Raw genomic sequence first — 8,266 nt, forward strand, 5'->3', positions numbered from 1 at the left:
GTCTCTGAAGAATGTAAAATTCACTACAACCTGTAAAGCTCTAGATGTAAAAGCGGCAAGAAATTATTTGCAGAATTCTATTCCACACGTGCTGCTGCTTGTCTTTCATGTGATTTCATTTGTCTCTGAAGAATGTAAAATTCACTACACCATGCAAAGCTCTAGATGTAAAAGCGGCAAAAAATTATTTGCAGAATTCGATTCCACACGTGCTGCTGCTTGTCTTTCATGTGATTTCATTTGTCTCTGAAGAATGTAAAATTCACTACACCCTGTAAAGCTCTAGATGTAAAAGCGGCAAGAAATTATTTGCAGAATTCTATTCCACACGTGCTGCTGCTTGTCTTTCATGTGATTTCATTTGTCTCTGAAGAATGTAAAATTCACTACACCATGCAAAGCTCTAGATGTAAAAGCGGCAAGAAATTATTTGCAGAATTCGATTTCACACGTGCTGCTGCTTGTCTTTCATGTGATTTCATTTGTCTCTGAAGAATGTAAAATTCACTACACCCTGTAAAGCTCTAGATGTAAAAGCGGCAAGAAATTATTTGCAGAATTCTATTCCACACGTGCTGCTGCTTGTCTTTCATGTGATTTCATTTGTCTCTGAAGAATGTAAAATTCAATACACCATGCAAAGCTCTAGATGTAAACGCGGCAAGAAATTATTTGGAGAATTCTATTCCACACGTGCTGCTGCTTGTCTTTCATGTGATTTCATTTGTCTCTGAAGAATGTGAAATTCACTACACCATGCAAAGCTCTAGATGTAAAAGCGGCAAGAAATTATTTGCAGAATTCGATTCCACACGTGCTGCTGCTTGTCTTTCATGTGATTTCATTTGTCTCTGAAGAATGTAAAATTCACTACACCCTGCAAAGCTCTAGATGTAAAAGCGGCAAGAAATTATTTGCAGAATTCTATTCCACACGTGCTGCTGCTTGTCTTTCATGTGATTTCATTTGTCTCTGAAGAATGTAAAATTCACTACACCATGCAAAGCTCTAGATGTAAAAGCGGCAAGAAATTATTTGCAGAATTCGATTCCACACGTGCTGCTGCTTGTCTTTCATGTGATTTCTTTTGTCTCTGAAGAATGTAAAATTCACTACACCCTGTAAAGCTCTAGATGTAAAAGCGGCAAGAAATTATTTGCAGAATTTGATCCCACACGTGCTGCTGCTTGTCTTTCATGTGATTTCATTTGTCTCTGAAGAATGTAAAATTCACTACACCCTGTAAAGCTCTAGATGTAAAAGCGGCAAGAAATTATTTGCAGAATTCTATTCCACACGTGCTGCTGCTTGTCTTTCATGTGATTTCATTTGTCTCTGAAGAATGTAAAATTCAATACACCATGCAAAGCTCTAGATGTAAAAGCGGCAAGAAATTATTTGCAGAATTCGATACCACACGTGCTGCTGCTTGTCTTTCATGTGATTTCATTTGTCTCTGAAGAATGTAAAATTCACTACACCATGCAAAGCTCTAGATGTAAAAGCGGCAAAAAATTATTTGCAGAATTCGATTCCACACGTGCTCCTGCTTGTCTTTCATGTGATTTCATTTGTCTCTGAAGAATGTAAAATTCACTACACCCTGTAAAGCTCTAGATGTAAAAGCGGCAAGAAATTATTTGCAGAATTCTATTTCACACGTGCTGCTGCTTGTCTTTCATGTGATTTCATTTGTCTCTGAAGAATGTAAAATTCACTACACCATGCAAAGCTCTAGATGTAAAAGCGGCAAGAAATTATTTGCAGAATTCGATTCCACACGTGCTGCTGCTTGTCTTTCATGTGATTTCATTTGTCTCTGAAGAATGTAAAATTCACTACACCATGCAAAGCTCTAGATGTAAAAGCGGCAAGAAATTATTTGCAGAATTCGATTCCACACGTGCTGCTGCTTGCCTTTCATGTGATTTCATTTGTCTCTGAAGAATGTAAAATTCACTACACCATGCAAAGCTCTAGATGTAAAAGCGGCAAGAAATGATTTGCAAAATTCGATTCCACAGGTGCTGCTGCTTGTCTTTCATGTTTCATTTGTCTCTGAAGAATGTAAAATTCACTACACCATGCAAAGCTCTAGATGTAAAAGCGGCAAGAAATTATTTGCAGAATTCGATTCCACACGTGCTGCTGCTTGTCTTTCATGTGATTTCATTTGTCTCTGAAGAATGTAAAATTCACTACACCATGCAAAGCTCTAGATGTAAAAGCGGCAAGAAATTATTTGCAGAATTCGATTCCACACGTGCTGCTGCTTGCCTTTCATGTGATTTCATTTGTCTCTGAAGAATGTAAAATTCACTACACCATGCAAAGCTCTAGATGTAAAAGCGGCAAGAAATTATTTGCAGAATTCGATTCCACACGTGCTGCTGCTTGTCTTTCATGTGATTTCATTTGTCTCTGAAGAATGTAAAATTCACTACACCATGCAAAGCTGTAGATGTAAAAGCGGCAAGAAATTATTTGCAGAATTCGATTCCACACGTGCTGCTGCTAGTCTTTTATGTGATTTCATTTGTCTCTGAAGAATGTAAAATTCACTACACCATGCAAAGCTCTAGATGTAAAAGCGGCAAGAAATTATTTGCAGAATTCGATTCCACACGTGCTTCTGCTTGTCTTTCATGTGATTTCATTTGTCTCTGAAGAATTCGTCAACAGCTCGCTTTCCGAGTTGTTCTCTGGATTTTCCGAGAGAATAGTACGTAAAATTTCACCGTGTTCATGGAATGGTATTCAAACCTTTGTAGCATCGCTGTAGAAATAATTTTAGAGAAAACCGATAGCTTTTGAATTCTCCCTCAAAGAGAAAGAAGTAATGTAGAACTCTTTATTTCTAGAGCACGTGTACGAAGGCTATCTTCGGTAGAAAACTCCATGCACACATCTTCAGGAAGATTGTCCAAGGTAGAGTGTCTGCCGGCATTCAGTTCTTGCATTTGGGGGTTCAATCCGAAGTAATATCGAAGCTTTCCTCCCTTCACTGGGGAGGCGGGCCCGGCTTCAATAAATGACCCAAGATAGGAGTACCGCCTCCTGCTGATAGAGTTACTGGAAAAAAGTGAAAAGTGCATATCAGTATACTTGTCGTTCATTCTACATTCTAATTTAAAAGTGATAGAAAATATATTTACGGTGACTCGACTATGCTTACCAAATGTATAAAACTATATCAAAGCATTACAGCTGGAGGAAACAGAAGCCAATAGTTTGAGCATTTTATTCGTTTTCTCAAAGTAGTTCTGTACTCTGTTCCCATGAATGTAGAAATAATGAGGAAAATATACGGTTGCATTTACAGAAAAACATCCAATGTCTAACTATACTTCGGGCTATAAAAGGGTGTGCTCAATGATTTCAATCACTCTATTTTCGCTAAACGATAGTTTACTCAGCGAATACAGCCGCTTTCATTCGTATGGCCTGAATGTGGAGAGGCGATCATACCGGAAAGGTCGCTAGGGACAATGTTGAACGTAATCAATGGGACCTGCATAGCCGTATTAAGTTCACAATAACATACAGCGTGCCAGTACCTACTGCTATAAGAAAGCAGCATAAGCAAGTTCCTTTAAGTATCTATTGATTATTTTTGACGTTTAGAGAATAAAAAATTCGCGATAAAGCGTTTTAGCACACAGTTTTTCAAAAATTTGGAGCGGTTGCTTAAAGCTTCAAAGCCGCACAATATGGCTTGCAGTGAATTCCCAGAACTACAGTTCTTCTGGAAATATTTCTTTGGTCCTATCCTCTCAAATAGCTAGGACTTTCACGAATGTAAAAAAAAACCTCGCAACATGAGTAAGAAGCAAACCTCCTGGGCTCCTAAGAAGAAGCTCCCTACAAAACATTGGTGATACTAATTCAATGCCGTCTGCAAATATTCATTGGGTACTGATGTGTCCACTGCTTGGCGTCAAGATCAACACGGACTTGACAAAAGTGTTTCCTTGAATTGCCCCGTTGGTAAGACGCCCGACTACTGTCCGGAGTGCCCGGGTTCGAACCCGACCTCGGCGGCTGCGTTTCGGTGGAGGCGAAACGAAGTGGCGTCCGTGTGCCATGCGTTGTCGGCGCACGGTTAAGATCCCCTGGTGGTCGAAATTACTTCGCAGCCCTAGACTACGGCTCCTCTTTCTCTCTTGCCACTTTCACTCCCACTTTCCTTCCTTCTCTTACGGCGCAGTTCAGGTGTCCACAGAAACAAGTGTGACAGTACTGCGCCTTTCCCTTGCTGCGAACCAACAATTATTATTATTTGAATTTCCCCGTCTGACAAGATTTCGCTATGAAGGCGGAGCCTTTAATGCCTCAACGTTATAAGTAACAGTTGTCGACCGAAATGTCGCGCTTTTCAGATGGTCGAAATGATCGCGACTTAACAGTGCTCGAATTTCAAACGGGGCCAATTGTACTTGGGGTAGGAGCCATGCAACCAATTAAAGGTATATGGTATAGTGATGCTGCAATTAATTGGGACACCATTTAGTTATCGGTTATGTAGCCATACAGCTTATTCGCCATATTAGAATATTTATTCAATAATTAGTTTCCTAAAGATACACTTAGTCAAGCGAGGCTTTACTTACAATTGAGCGAAGTGATAGTCAGTTACATTACTGGGCGAATTGTCAGAGTAGTGGTAATGAGGTTATTAGCGCTAGTTTATGCTTGCTGAATCAGAACTATGCCTTACTGATAGGTATGCTTTGTACTGACAATTGACTGAAGTATAATACATCAATTAGCTAATTAGCGGGCTGTGCTATTAGGCAAGGTTATAGGCAACTAGTGAAAGTTTATGCTTAGAGAATTGGGCCTTTTTGTTGCCGGTAATTACGTCCTACGGCAAAATTGCACCAGTCTCTCATTACTGCATCCGCCTTGAAGCACTTCAGTGAGCCAAAGTGTCCCCTGAATTTTATGACGCCATCGAACTCGACACCTAAAAGAACCAGGCCACGCTTACAAGTTTCGCACGCTATAGTGTTACTATCGCTTTAATTGTTTCGTATTTGGCGCGGCTTCTGTGCAAGTAAAAAACAGTTATCTGTAATGCACATTAACATGAAAAATTATGAATCAGACATCCCGCAACGAAAATTTCAAATTGACGCTAGAATGCTGCCAGATTTGCAATGGGTAAAATAAAAAATTTTATTTCGTTGAAAAAGAGATCCGAAAATAAAAGAGTAACAATATCCTGAGTTGCTAGCCGGTAGCGCAATTGCTGAGATGTTAGATTTAGTTACTGCAAGTATAAAAATCTTCCCTACAAGGACATAGTCAGAGTGGCTGAAATCAGTCAATAAGGTCAATGCTGCTTCTACCTCATCGTGCCGCTGTGAGATTTGATCCTTGGCTCAAAATGTCACATTCAGGGAATTATATGCAAATTTGTTGCGAGATGCCGTTCAAACAGATTGGATTATTTGGCAGACCTCACTCGATTTCGAAGCCTATCTGTGCTCATGAACAGTTGTCTAGAAAGAAGAATAACGCAGCTTATTTACATTGTTTACTTACGCGTCGCCATTGACTTATTTCAGTCACAGAAAGTAAATCGTTTGCAATCCCGATTCGCGACCCTGCCCTAAAGTCACTAACTGACTGTGCGATTTGCTGCAAAGAAACTCAAACCCCCAGCAGCTGACCGCCGATTTTATTCACGTCAGCGACCCAGAAAACACGAAATGCGCTTTTCTAAATGCCCCGCCGGGGTGGTGCAGTGGTAAGACGCCCGACTACTGTGCCGGAGTTCCCGGGTTCGAACCCGACCGCGGCGGCTGCGTTTCGATGGAGGCGAAACGAAGAGGCGTCGTGTGCTGTGCGATGTCAGCGCACGTTAAAGATCCCCAGGTGGTCGAAATTACTCCGTAGCCCTCCACTACGGCTCCTCTTTCTCTCTTTCCACTTTCATTCCCACCCTCCTCCCCTCCCTTACGGCGCGGTTCGGGTGTCCACAGAGCAAGTGTGACAGTTACTGCGCCTTTCCCTTCCTGTGAACCAATTTAACTTTTTTTTTTTTCTAAACAATCAAACATTTTAAATGGGTGTGGCTGCGTTTAAGGAGCTTTACATGAAAAGCCCCAATCTTTATTTAATTATTCCTATTGTGCTATCTCCCCCCTTCACCCAATACCTGAATTTAAGCCACGCCTGATTGCGAAAGGCAATTGCTCGGGGAAATGCGACGTATCATAAGTATCCAGGATGTTTCAGCAGGATATAACAGAAATCCAACGTGACTTTTCTATTTACTCTAAATCGTACAGACAATGCCTGGCAATTCTGATAACCTTACGTAAAAAGATAACCATTCGCTATTGAACAAGTACTTTCAGAATGAACGTGTTGTAATAAATGAGCGGCATAGAATATTTGACTTTCCTTTGGTACGTACCTTTGTATGTCTCTAACATTGATCAATTACATACGCCAATAGGCTTCGTGTTCTGGCGTTATTTGAAAATGCTTTTATTTCCGGCATAATTCACAAGCAGAGATGATGAGACGATGCTTCCTAGACTTCTGCTATCACTGGCGTTTAGTGGTGGTAATAACGTCGTAATTTCCATGCGAAGACCGGACGTTGAAGGACAAACATTACAGTTAGTCTAAAGCGTTCTGACGTCACAGAAAATTACTCGTTATCATTACGGAGAAAACCTGAGCAACCGTGCTCGCAAGAAAATCAGCTTGGAGTTGAAAATTCTTGACGCAAATTCGTTGGCGTGTATCATAGAAAGCCCGCTGTGTATTTCCAATGTGGGAGTTTTTACATCGTACAAGGCCTTTCTTGCAGACAGGCGTTATATACAAAGAACATTAAAATGAACTCAGATAATCGCTTCATTTCCTTAGCTTGAATGTGAACATAGCAAAGTAAAAAAGGCTGTAACGGTAAAAGCGGCATCAACAGAGGACGCTGCTCCACGGATCATAAATGTTCTCGATCTCGCTGGGACAAAATACTTAGACTAAATTTGCTTCTAGCTCGCGTATATTGCATAGGCTGTGAATTAAAATGAGAAAAGGTTTCATGGAGTCCGCAATCAGGTTCAGTAAACAGAAGGTAAATTAAAATGCGGGATTTTAAAAACACTTTTTTTCTTGATTACTAGTAACTCCTGCCCTAGCCCGAAACATATAACGGCTTTGGAGTTTCCACGCCCTAGTTTAATGAATTCAAAAACGGTAGTAAAGAGATGACACAACATATTTTATTGTTGTCCAATATAAAACAGTCAGGGCACCATTATAACGTTTTTGTCGTGAGGAGAAATTGACATTTTGTGCACCTGTGATGCCACATGATGGGCCTTAAGGCCAGACTACAAATAATTAGCAAAGATAGCGCAAAAACACGGTTTACAGGATACTTTTTATGATGTCTTCGACTTATGGCACTCACGGAGCACTCATGTAGTACCTGACAAACCAACACCACCACAATTGCATCATATTGCAGCATGCGCCGGCGTCTCTAGTTAGCACTAGCTCTAGACACCATTTGTGGGCACGTTGAAAAAGGCAGATAACAGTCTTGGAGCTGTACAGGAGTGCACAGAAAACTCCACGAGTACCGTCAGCCGAAACCACTATTAGATTGTTAGCGGGGAACAAAATATAAGTGCACTTTGAGGAACCGAACTCCTAAAAGGTGCAACAAGCTGGTCCTAACACGACAAACCTTGAGCTCCCTCATGGTGCTTTCTAACCGTTATTAAAAATGCATTCACGAATGTTGTATGTAGATTTCCCGTCAGTCGCTTGCAGCTGTGGGTGACCACGGTTCTTAGTTGTAGGTTATACTGTGCGCAGCTTTTTAACAGATAAAATAATTTATCAGGAACATTTTGGCAGCAGAGAATAATATACGGCCCCAGGTAGAGTAGGGTGGTGTGATTGCTCTTGCAATGCACTCGGTGCCCAAATTTCTCCTTCAACACAATTGTCTATAATTGAAACGTATTTTTCTTACGCACCTATAACAACCGTCGCCAGCGATAACATGAATCCTGAAAGGTTTTCCATGGCTATTTGGTCCTGCAACAGAAGAAGAAATGTTAATTTGCCTGCTTGTTTTTTGCGTACACTACAATAGGGATACATATTGCCTTCTTCATAGTGTGATTCGATTTTATTCGGTTTATGGGTTAACCGTTTAACGAAGAGAAGCAACACAGCATGCGACAGTCGCTGTATTGGATGCCTCCGAGCCTTTCGACCACCTACGGTTATT

General features: G+C 40.8%; 1 long non-coding RNA gene across 1 annotated transcript in view; it reads right to left on the bottom strand.

Annotated features, from left to right (window-relative positions):
• Positions 1-2,873: 2,873 nt before the first annotated feature.
• Positions 2,874-8,266, bottom strand: part of LOC146188462 (uncharacterized) — a 29,399-nt gene continuing 24,006 nt past the window's right edge. The window contains exons 2-3 of the long non-coding RNA XR_014707209.1: positions 8,010-8,070; positions 2,874-3,072 (exon numbers count right to left, since the gene is read on the bottom strand). This is a non-coding gene — a long non-coding RNA (uncharacterized LOC146188462). The remainder of the gene's footprint in view (positions 3,073-8,009; positions 8,071-8,266) is intronic.

The sequence above is a fragment of the Amblyomma maculatum genome, chromosome 5, assembly GCF_055883805.1.
Source record: "Amblyomma maculatum isolate TAMU_Amacu chromosome 5, ASM5588380v1, whole genome shotgun sequence".
NCBI classification, from domain to species: Eukaryota; Metazoa; Arthropoda; class Arachnida; order Ixodida; family Ixodidae; genus Amblyomma; species Amblyomma maculatum.